General features: G+C 39.9%; 1 long non-coding RNA gene across 1 annotated transcript; it reads left to right on the forward strand.

The window, feature by feature from the left end:
- Positions 1-3,189: 3,189 nt before the first annotated feature.
- LOC123381300 lies at positions 3,190-10,966 on the forward strand. The gene is made up of 3 exons (XR_006588141.1): positions 3,190-4,142; positions 8,192-8,372; positions 9,816-10,966. It is a non-coding gene; the product is annotated as an uncharacterized LOC123381300 (long non-coding RNA).
- The last annotated feature ends 349 nt before the right edge of the window (positions 10,967-11,315 follow it).

The following is an 11,315-nucleotide window of genomic DNA, read 5'->3' on the forward strand; positions in this document are numbered from 1 at the left end:
AGTCATATGGTGGCACTTAGCATCAAAGGGGACTGGCAAATGAGGTCTTCATTCTATCCATATGCCTGGTTAACCATATGGGGGTTCTCTTACAATAAGAATGAAGGGAAGAATGGTTACTTAGGATAACTTGTGTTTTTAAATATGTAGCCAGATTTTTAAAGAAAGGCCAGTTTAATTTCTGCTCTTTTTAAGGTTCATAAATTTTGTTGGCTAATAATAACATACTGTTTTTCAATTGACTTAGTTAAATTCAGTGTTCATATTCATTATTATGGAAACTCTCACATGATGTGAGCCCCGCCTCATCCCCTTATAATCCCACAGCAGTTAATTGGCCTAATTTTATTGCTGAGCTGTCATCATGTTTTCATTGCTCCTTGGAAGAATTTTTTTTCTTACCTTTTCCTTTCCACAGATTTTTCATGCTCATCATGTTCTAGAGCAGTTTCTCAACCTTGGCATGTTTTGGATTAATAATTCTTTGTTATTAGGGGGTGTTTTGACAGCATGCCTGTCCTCTACCCACCAAATGCCCGTACAACCCTTCCCAGCAGCTGCGACAATCAAAATTGTCTCCCAGCATTGCCAGATGTCCCTTGGGGGGAACTTCCCTCCTTGTGAGAGTTTAAGCTATGTTATTTAGCTTCCATTTGTTCCAGTGGCATTCTATAAGCTAAAGACAGATTTATGAGACCATTTTTGCAAAGATCATATATTTTGCTTTAAAATCGTAATTGATATCTATAAAATTATGTTCCAGCAGGCAAGAACGCTGCCTGTTTACCACTGAACACTTAGCAATTAGTATAAAGCATAGACACTAAATAATTTTTTAATGAATTACTTGTTTTTAAAAATTTCCTCATTTTTTGGGTAAATTCCTAGCAGTGTTAGTGCTGGGTCATAGGGTAGATCTATTTTTAATTTTTTAAAAATGTTTTTACATTTATTTATTTATTTCTGAGAGATAGAGAGAGACAGAGCACAAGCAGGGAATGGACAGAGAGAGGAGACACAGAATCTGAAGCAGGCTCCGGGCTCTGAGCTGTCAGCACAGAGCCTGATGCGGGGCTCAAACTCACAAACCGTGAGATCATGACCTGAGCCGAAGTCGGATGCTCAACTGACTGAGCCACCCAGGCACCCCTCTATTTTTAATTTTTTGAGGAACCTCCACACTTTTCCAGAGCGGCTGCACCAGTTTGCATTCCCACCAACAGTGCAAGAGGGTTCCCGTTTCTCCACATCCTCTCCAGCATCTATAGTCTCCTGATTTGTTCATTTTAGCCACTCTGACTGGTGTGAGGTGGTATCTCAGTGTGGTTTTGATTTGTATTTCCCTGATGAGGAGTGATGTTGAGCATCTTTTCATGGGCCCATAAGAGACTCTTAAAAACTGAGAATAAACTCAGGGTTGATGGGGAGTGGGAGGGAGGGGAAAGTGGGTGATGGGCATTAAGGAGGATACCTGTTGGGATGAGCACTGGGTGTTGTATGGAAACCAACTTGACAATAAATTTCATATTAAAAAAATGAAGCATTTTTAAGTTTAAGAAAAATTGGATTTATTAAAATATTTCTCTTGAAAGAGTTTTAAAGGGTATATCTCATGTATTATAAATATCTCCACTTGAGAGTTTCTCAAACACTTAGGTATATAAGTATCATCTAAATTTCTGTCCTAAAACCCCAACTTCAGATCCATTTTATCAGTAAGTCTGGGATGAGAGCAGAGCAGAAATCTTTACTTAAGAGCAGTTGCCACCTAGGGTCTTCTCCAATTTTGAGACTTCAGTCCTTGCTTTTCTTTGTGTTTTAAAGGACCTGTTATCTACTAGAATGTCTAGCTTTCTACACAGTCTCTTAAGAGATGGCCAGTGGGCAAGGGCATAAGACTAACAGATGGGGCCATCAGCGTGGGATCCACACTCCATAGGGTGTGTGACCCTTCCTAGACTTTAGATTCCTCATCGGGAATTCGCTTTCAGCTCTGTTAATGGTTAATTTTACTTCTTTTCCATTTTATTCAAGGATTGGGTTCACAAAGTGTATTGGTCCAAAGGTTAGAGCTAGAACATTTTTATGTTTTTATACGCATGTGTAACCACCACATCGATCAAGATCTAGAAAGTTTTCTAGTACCTCATAATGTTCCCTCATGCTTCTTTCCTGTCAACTCGTCTACCCCACCCTGGGATAAACAATAGTTCTGATCTCTATCATCATCTGATTAGTTTAGTTCATTCTTGAACTTCGTATAATAGAATCATACACATGTCTGATTTCCTTTGCTAGATGGAGTAAGTGAACATGTCATATCTAATAATGGCTGATTTAAAAAATATATGTGTGTGTATGTATGAGTTTGATATAATGTATAGAATTCCATTGTGAGTATGCCACAATTTATTCATTGTGGGCATTTGGATCATTTCCAGCTTATGGCTATTATGAATAGCTATATGTATATGAATATTCTTCTATATGCCTTTTTTGGTCATATGCACTCAGTCTCTTGGGGAATCTATCTAGGAGGGGAGCTGCTAGTTCATAGGATAGGCATATATATCACTTTAGCAGAAACTGCAGCTTTCCAAAATGGTAGTATCATTTTGTACTCCTACCAGTAATGTGTGAGAGTTCTAGTTGGTCCACTTCTCACCAACACTTGTTAATGTCATTTTTATTTATTTTATTTATTATTATTTTTTAAATTTATTTTTGAGACAGAGAGAGACAGAGCATGAGCAAGGGAGGGGCAGGGAGAGAGGGAGACACAGAATCTGAAGCAGGCTTCAGGCTCTGAGCTGTCAGCACAGAGCCCGACGTGGGGCTCGAACTCACAGACTGTGAGATCATGACCTGAGCTGAAGTCAGATGCCCAACTGACTGAGCCATCCAGCTGCCCTGGTAATGTCGTTTTTAATGTCTTGGTGATGTCTTTTCATTTTAGCCTGTCAGTGGGTGATTTTGGTCTGACAAATGTGATGGATGTCTAGACAAGGAGGCATTTTTTCCAAAAGAACCAAATTATTTTACCCTGATCGCTTTGTTTGCAAGGGGTTATTTATGATTACTCTAGTCCTTCAGATAAATTTAGTTGAAAACTTTAAAATATCCTAATGTAACTCTCACCCCAATTTTTTTCATGCTAGTTTTATGTAAGGTAACTTTGGACATATGTGTTTGATTTCTGTTGAGTAGCTTTTCAGTTCAGTAGCTAACTTATTTCTTAACTCCTAAAAATATCTTGATAATAAAGGCATTTCTACAAAGAGGAAAAGGGAAGGTTCCCTTTGAGGTAAAATGGAAGGACTAGAATGGAATGCTTACTGTTATACCTCTTAACTATAACTCTTAAGGTGCCAAAAGTGTGCCAACAGCCTAAATAATTATGTTTATCTAGTACTCTGCAAGGAGAAAAGAAACTTGGCAGATGTATTAGTGGTTCCTGATTTATTAGATCATGTTGTTCTCGCTTTAGGAAACATGGAGTTGGAACCTAAGCCAATGTGACCCAGAATTTCATTCTGTCAAATGCAGGGAGCACTATTACAGTGATGGTTCATAGCACTGGGGACAGCTGGAGAAGGTCAAGGCCAGGTGATCAGGAGGCATGAATGCCGTAAAGGTGGTACCAACATAGGGAGAAAGGCTGGTCATTCTAGGTTTGAAAGGAAGCAACTGGAAACTTCTTTTACTTCAGAATCCTATCATAGATTGGCCTTGAACTCTGGACGAAAGATGTCTGAGGTATGCTCACAAATGGGGAGAGAAGGAAGTATTATGTAAGATTATCATAGTTTGCTTCTGCTAGGTGGGTTGCAGAGAGAAAAGCAACAATACCTCTCAGAGGTGACATTGTTTTTCTTGTTTCTCATCGTTAATTAATATTTTACTTTAAAGGACTCTAAGGTGAGTCCTCTGTTAGGAATGGTATTTAATATTTATTTTATCAACACCTGCCAGGTGCATCACAGTCAATCTGCCCTCTGTCAACTACAATATTACCCAAGGTTGCAGATGTAAATGTCAGTGGCCAAAAGGAAAAATAGTCCTGGGTTTAAACTGGCAGCTCAAGAATGGAGAAAAAATGTGGAAAATACATAGTAAATGTGGAATCCTCTAGAAACCAGCCTGTGAGTATTTGTTGTTTCATTTGATAACTTGTCTATATGAATTTTATTTCTAGTGTGAATAGAAAACCCTAATGCTTTTCACATAATATCACAGAAACAATGCTTATGTATTCTTTACCAAAAAAACCCATAAACAATTATAATTGGTAAGGAAAGGGCAATTTATTAGCTTTTCAACCAATACCTATAAATCAGAAATCTTGTATTTTTTGTGCTACATGTAAACAGAACTTAAAATTTTATTTTCTGTGTTATTAACCTAAAATATTAGTATTTTCCTGGGACTACAATTAAAATATAATATGCTGTTATAACCATGCATAAAGGGGGTTCAGCATTTGTAAAAGCATTTTTTTAAGTTTGATATCTAAGTTTTGGTGTATAATTCATAGATTTTTAAGGCTAATTCTAAAAATTTATGACTCAAATAATTCTAATACTTGGAAAATCAAGAAATTAATCTTAAATGTACTCTAAAACTTCAGTGAAACAACCAAGAAACCCTGGTTCATGTAGACATCATTTTGGCAGTTATGTTTTTCATACCCAAGAGTTAACCCATTGTTTTGTCTTTATATTTGTCTTGGTAATAGAAACAAATGTGGAAATGTAGTTAGAAATAGACAGTTTAAAGAATAATTTGTAAGTGTGTAGAGAAATGTTTTTTTCCACCCATGAGATAGACAAGGAGGTCATGTTGCTCAATAAATATTTTTTGAATGATTAAACATCAAGGAAGATACTCCTGTCTCAAAAGCAAGAGATTTTTAAATAATCTATTGTTCTAGTTCATGTGACTCCCCCCCCCCCCCAAAAAAAAAAAGGTCTTCAGGTATATCTGAATCCTCAGAACTGGATGTTCGTTATGTTGAAATACTCAGATTAAAACAGAAAGTAGTTGCCTTTAGTGAGGCATTAGTTCATCATTTTGGTGGTTTTTATAGATAACAAAGCAGATTGGGGCGCCTGGGTGGCGCAGTCGGTTAAGCGTCCGACTTCAGCCAGGTCACGATCTCGCCGTCCGTGAGTTCGAGCCCCGCATCGGGCTCTGGGCTGATGGCTCAGAGCCTGGAGCCTGTTTCTGATTCTGTGTCTCCCTCTCTCTGCCCCTCCCCCGTTCATGCTCTGTCTCTCTCTGTCCCAAAAATAAATAAACGTTAAAAAAAAATTTAAAAAAAAAAAAAAGAAAAAAGATAACAAAGCAGATGATAACACAGTTAGAAACATTTCAAATTCTATAAAAACAAGGTATAGGATGTATACATATTGCCCTCTGACAATTTCTTTCATGTGGATATTTTGTCACAGTGGTAGAAAAACCTTGTCCATCTGAGGACAATTTCAACCGATGCAATAAAAGATCACTTAAAAGTTACATTTTAAAAAGCAATCTAGGTTTTTTTTTCTCTTGGCAAAATATTATACCTTAAACTTTAACACCATAACTTTTCAATAAATATACCAAGTGCATTTCAGTTGTAGTAAATAACATTAATGACTAATTCTGATTAGAGTCAAACCAGAGCCAGGATAAAACAATGATGGAAGTTATAATCATTAGGATTCAGTATTTGTGACAAAATCCAAAATTCTCCCTTGGCGTGGTGTAGCATAGTGACCCAGCATCATTGGATTTTCACTCCTGACAAGTTACTACCTGTGGGTCTTCCTTTTTAGAAGGGGCTGGGTTTCTAATAGGAGAATGAGATTCAGGAAGCTGACCTGATGAGTGAGTTTTGATTGGATTACAGAGTGTGTTAAATGTTTAAGTTCATCAACCTCAGGCAAATTGAGTCATGACTGAAGACTAAAGCATGGTATCAACACATTTAAAAAAAGCACAACTATTTATAGAGGTGAATCCAGATTTCCTAAGTGCTCCTGAGTGATCAGCAGAATGTTGCTAAAATTTATTTATTCCACTGAAATCGTTAACTTCGAAAGTGCACCTCCATGATCTCCATGATCTAACTGGCAAGGTATGCTTGTCCGTGTTTAATCACAGTCATAGTTTTATTTTAGTGGTTGAGTTGCAACGGACTACTGTCCTACCCACACAAATAATTTACCCATTTAACATTGTTGGTCAGCGAATTTAATAACCATATAGGAATAACAAGATTCAGAGAGAGAGTGTGCAAATAGCACATTTCTATCCTGTTATGAAGAAAGTCCTAGATAATCCATAGTTTCTAAGGTCACAAAATGTCCCCCCAGATTCTGATTTCAGTAAGTCTACTTCTCCTTAGAAGAATATATTAGATTTTCCCCTTCTTCTAAGGGGAAGAAACTTCAAAAAAACACTTTCTTCAAAAAGTTTTCTTATGTTTTTCTTTTACAAATCAACTACAAAATATTTCTGATATTCAAAAGATCTGAAGAGTAATTCGGCACCTTGTATCTACCACTCAGCTTAAGAAATGAAACATTACACAGTTCTTTAAATTTTTTTTTTTTTCAACGTTTATTTATTTTTGGGACAGAGAGAGACAGAGCATGAACGGGGGAGGGGCAGAGAGAGAGGGAGACACAGAATCGGAAACAGGCTCCAGGCTCTGAGCCGTCAGCCCAGAGCCCAATGCGGGGCTCGAACTCACGGACCGCGAGATCGTGACCTGGCTGAAGTCAGATGCTTAACCGACTGTGCCACCCAGGCGCCCCTACACAGTTCTTTAAAAATCAGTCAAGATTGGGGTATGCTGATAGGTGCCTTGAGCCAGACTTCTTAAAAGGGTGCTCAGGCACCCAGGAGTTTCCCCACGTCCTTCAAGAGCAGGCTTCTTCTGGGAAGAGTGGGCAGGTCTGCAGTGCTGCAGGCCTGACTGTGTTCTTCTGAGCCTCCCTGGTGCTTAGTGCATCCCAGTCCTTCTACATGCTTCTCCTCCATCAGGAGCCTCACACACATTCGCACACAGCAACTCCCCCTACATCCTGTTTGCTTTCCTGGGAAGTTTTCTGTCCACCTACCCAGACTGGGTTCCTCAGCTGGGCCCATGGGCTAGCCCCCATGATATCCAGAAGAGAACATTTTCTCATGGATGGGTTTGGGTGAAGTGGCCAGAAAAAACAAAAACAGACAAAAAAACAAGTTGGGGGGAGTCAGGAAGGAGTTGGGGAGAGAGGGTACCTGGGTGGCTCAGTTGGTTAAGCCTCGGACTCTTGATTTCAGCTCAGGTCATGATCTCATGGTTTGTGAGTTTGAGCCCTGCGTTGGGCTCTGCACTGACAGTCCTTGGGATTCTCTCTCTTCCTCTCTCTCTGCCCCTCCCCTGCTCATACTCTCTCTCTGTCTCTCAAAATAAATAAATAAAAACTTAAAAAAAAAAGCAAGTGGGGACAGTGGCCTGACAGACTCTGAAGATGAACGGGACTTGTTTTATGATGAGCTGGAAGATTGTTCTGTCGTGGGTGTATGCTTCAGTGTGTGACCTGGCATGCTGGTCCCTTCTTTACTGCACACTGTGTGGCACAGGTCTCTCAGCTGCATTTGCTCTTATGAATTTGGTCGATACCGAACCTTTTCTAGTCCTTTTTTTATATGAAATTTATTGTCACATTGGTTTCCATACAACTCCCAGTGCTCATCCCAACAGGTGCCCTCCTCAATGCCCACCCCCCACCCTCCCCTCCCTCCCACCCCCATCAACCCTCAGTTTATTCTCAGTTTTGAAGAGTCTCTTATGGTTTGCCTCCTTCCCTCTCTGTAAGTTTTTTTTCCCCTTCCCCTCCCCCATGGTCCCCTTTCTAGTCCTTAATTGCCCCTTGCTGTTAAGTCTTTTAGTATTATTGTATTTTTATATATAATATGTATTTCTGACTTTCTTTTTTACTTTTTGAAAGAAAAGACTCACTGACTTTTGTTCTTACAGAAGTGTTTCAATAATGATTTTCTACTCTCTCATGATACTGAAGGAGGAAAACTTTTTTTTTTTCCATCAAGAGCCATTTGGATCAATGGAATAAAATATAACTTACATGAAAATATAGATTTTATTAGTTAGGATAGTTTTACGTAGGAAGTTCAACTCAATGGATTTGCTGTTTTCCAGGTGATTAGTCCTGGTAGCCACACTCAAGTCCAAGTGATCAGAAACTCACAATTCAGTATGTCAGTTTCCATCATCAGCTGATGTCACTGATGATGCTGGCACATATGTCGCTCCTACCTTTGTCAACCTGGGGACTCCTGGACGCTCACAATATCCAAAGAGAGACTTTCATCATGGACAGGTAATGTTTGGGTTACACATGGCCAACATTTCTATGCAAAAAAAAAATTGATTCGTTGTTAGTACAATACACGGACAGGGAAAACAAGAGAAGGAGATTTGTGAGGGCTTGCCTTCCAAGAACCTGTGTTCTTCTTTGGGGAAAAAAATGTACACATGTAGAGAATAATATTAAATTAAAGATGATAAAGCAAATTTGGGAGCCCCTGTTTTATGTGGGTTAAGTAGGTGTGAAGAGAGTCAAATTCTTGGTTTTATGTGGGTTAAGTAAGTGTGAAGAGAGTCAAATTCAAGGGCTGTTTTGCAAAAGAGGCTGGATGGAAAACGATGTCTTCTGTTTCATGCCCCAGGGCTGCTCTGTGGGTCGTCTTCCTCACTGTCCTTCCCTCTTGCCTCTGAGACTGACTGTGGCCCTTCTTTCAGCCCTCCTGTGTCTAGTCCTCCTATCCATGCTTTGCCCTCTCTGTTTGGTGACTTGATTCACATCTGTGTTCCTGACTGCATATTCACCTGGCCTTGTGGCCATAGCTATGTGTCTTACCTCCAGGGAGAAATATGATCTTGACTGATCTTGACTGCTGCCCTGCTTAGAGGCTCATTAAAGAGGGCCTGAGCTTAACTCTCTCTTTTTTTTTTAATATTTATTTTTGAGAAAGAGAGAGAAGAGACAGAGTATAAGCGGGGTAGGGGTAGAAAGAGAGGGAAACACAGAATCCGAAGCAGGCTCCAGGCTCTGAGCTGTCAGCACAGAGCCTGATGTGGGGCTCAAACCCATGAACTGTGAGATCATGACCTGAGCCAAAGTCAGATGCTTAGCTGACTGAGCCATGCAGGCGTCCCTTAACTCTTTTTTAAATATTAATTTTTAAAATGTTAATTCCAGTATAGTTAACATGCAGTGTTATGTTAGTTTCAAGTATACAATGTAGTGATTCATCAGGTCTATACATCACCCAGTGCTCACTCCTTAATCCCCATCACCTATTTCACCCATCTCCTCCCATCTCTGCTCTGGTAACCATCAGTTTGTTCTCTATAGTTAGGATTCTGTTTCTTGGTTTGTCTCTCTCTGAGATCAACTCTTAACACAAAATAAGAGACTCTTATCTTTTAGGTCTGAGAGCAAAGTGAAGAATGAATGACCTTGATCTGGGGGAGTTACTTAAAATGACTTCTCTTGCTTGCCAATTTATCTATCACTGAACAGAAGGAGATTTAGTTACCATCTGGTCTTACATTATTTAACAGACGGGGAAAATATCGTTCTGGAAGGGCCACATTTTTGCAAGAGTTCACGTGTTAAGTTAGCGGTGGGCTAGCCTGAATGCTCACTTCTTCTGCAGGGTTCCAATCTGCCTGGCTTCATCCTGCCCCTGGTTTGATTCAGCACAAGTAGTGCCTATTCTGAGTTCTGAGGTTAGTCATTTATTTCCTCCTTTTCTAGGCTTCCTTTAGCCAACGCTTGGACCCTGTGGTGCAAGGTGACATTTGGTGACTGCTGGTGCCCTTATTCCCTGGACATCCGAACTGGGGCTTCCTTCCTAAAACTGAAGCCCGCATTTCCTAGCAGTGAGACCTACTCCGTTCTTTTCAAAGATGTGACTTGTGTTGTGCCTCTCTCCTGCTGTCCCGAGCTCAGTTACGGAAGGGAATGACAGCGAGCTAATCACAGATTTTAAAATTGAGCAAGTGTCAGGAATTGCACCAAGTATATTACATACCTTATTATCTTCTTTAATCCTTACACTTATCCTTGGATATAGGTATACCTCTTCTTGTGAAGAAATAGAGGCTTAGGACATTAAGGAAATTGCCAGGTATTAGCCTGTTTATAAGAGTCACAGATGAAAGTCAACCAGGAATCTTTAGAATCCAAGGCTCTTAATCACTGTGCTACACTGCTTCTGATAAAAATAAAATAATTAAAAAAAAATTGAAATCTCTTTTTAATTCTTTCCCTGAAGACTGAATATTATTCACCACCTTAGAGATAAACAAACAACCAAAAACAAAACAAGCAAACCTCAAGACTCAGAGGAGTTAAGAAACTTGCTTTTGATCTCAGGGGTTTGGGATTTAAACTCAAATTTGACTGCAGAGCTTGGATTCTCGCTGTTGTGCTGCTTATCCAGCAATATTTGCTGTTGTATCATCACCATTATCACCATCTCACGATCCTTATAGAGCGTTTACTACGTGACAAGCTGTGTTCTTACAACTTGGCACATATCATCTTATTCAGGCCTCATAAAAGCCCTGTGAGACAGCTCTATGACCATTCTGGTTATACAATCGAGGACACACAGTGTCGGGGTTTGAATCAAGTGGCCGAGCTCACTGGGGAATCTGGCCCAGGCCCAGCATCCACTGCCTGACTTGCATGGTGCTTCGTAAGTTACAGTGCTATTTGATTTGCGTTAAGCTGTACGTAAGTCCTGTAAGTCAAGTGTCTTTATTACCAGCATCCTACAGTTAAGAAAATGGGTAGTTAGAAAGGATAAGCAATTCTCAAAATGAAAGTAGCCAACAGGAGCTGGGCTCCAACAAGGACAGTCCCGGCCCAAATTTCATGCTGCCAAATAGTAACCTGAGTTGAAATGTTTTAATTTTTTTTTTTAATGTTCTCTTATTTTTGAGAGAGGGGGGAGAGAGAGAGAGAGAGAGAGAGAGAGAGAGAGAGAGAGAGAAACAGAGCATGGGGTGGGAAAGGGGCAGAGAGAGAGAGGGAGACACAGAATCCGAAGCAGGCTCCAGGCTCTGAGCTGTCAGCACAGAGCTCGACGTGGGGCTCAAACCCATGGACTGTGAGATCATGACCTGAGCCAAAGTAGAACACTTAACCCACTGAGACATCCTAGCCAGCGTTGAAATGTTATCCAGAGAATTGCCAGAATCAATACTGAAACTATAGCTACCAGAAGAACCACTACTTTCACCTGAAGCA

Source organism: Felis catus, chromosome D3 (assembly GCF_018350175.1).
Source record: "Felis catus isolate Fca126 chromosome D3, F.catus_Fca126_mat1.0, whole genome shotgun sequence".
NCBI lineage: Eukaryota > Metazoa > Chordata > Mammalia > Carnivora > Felidae > Felis > Felis catus.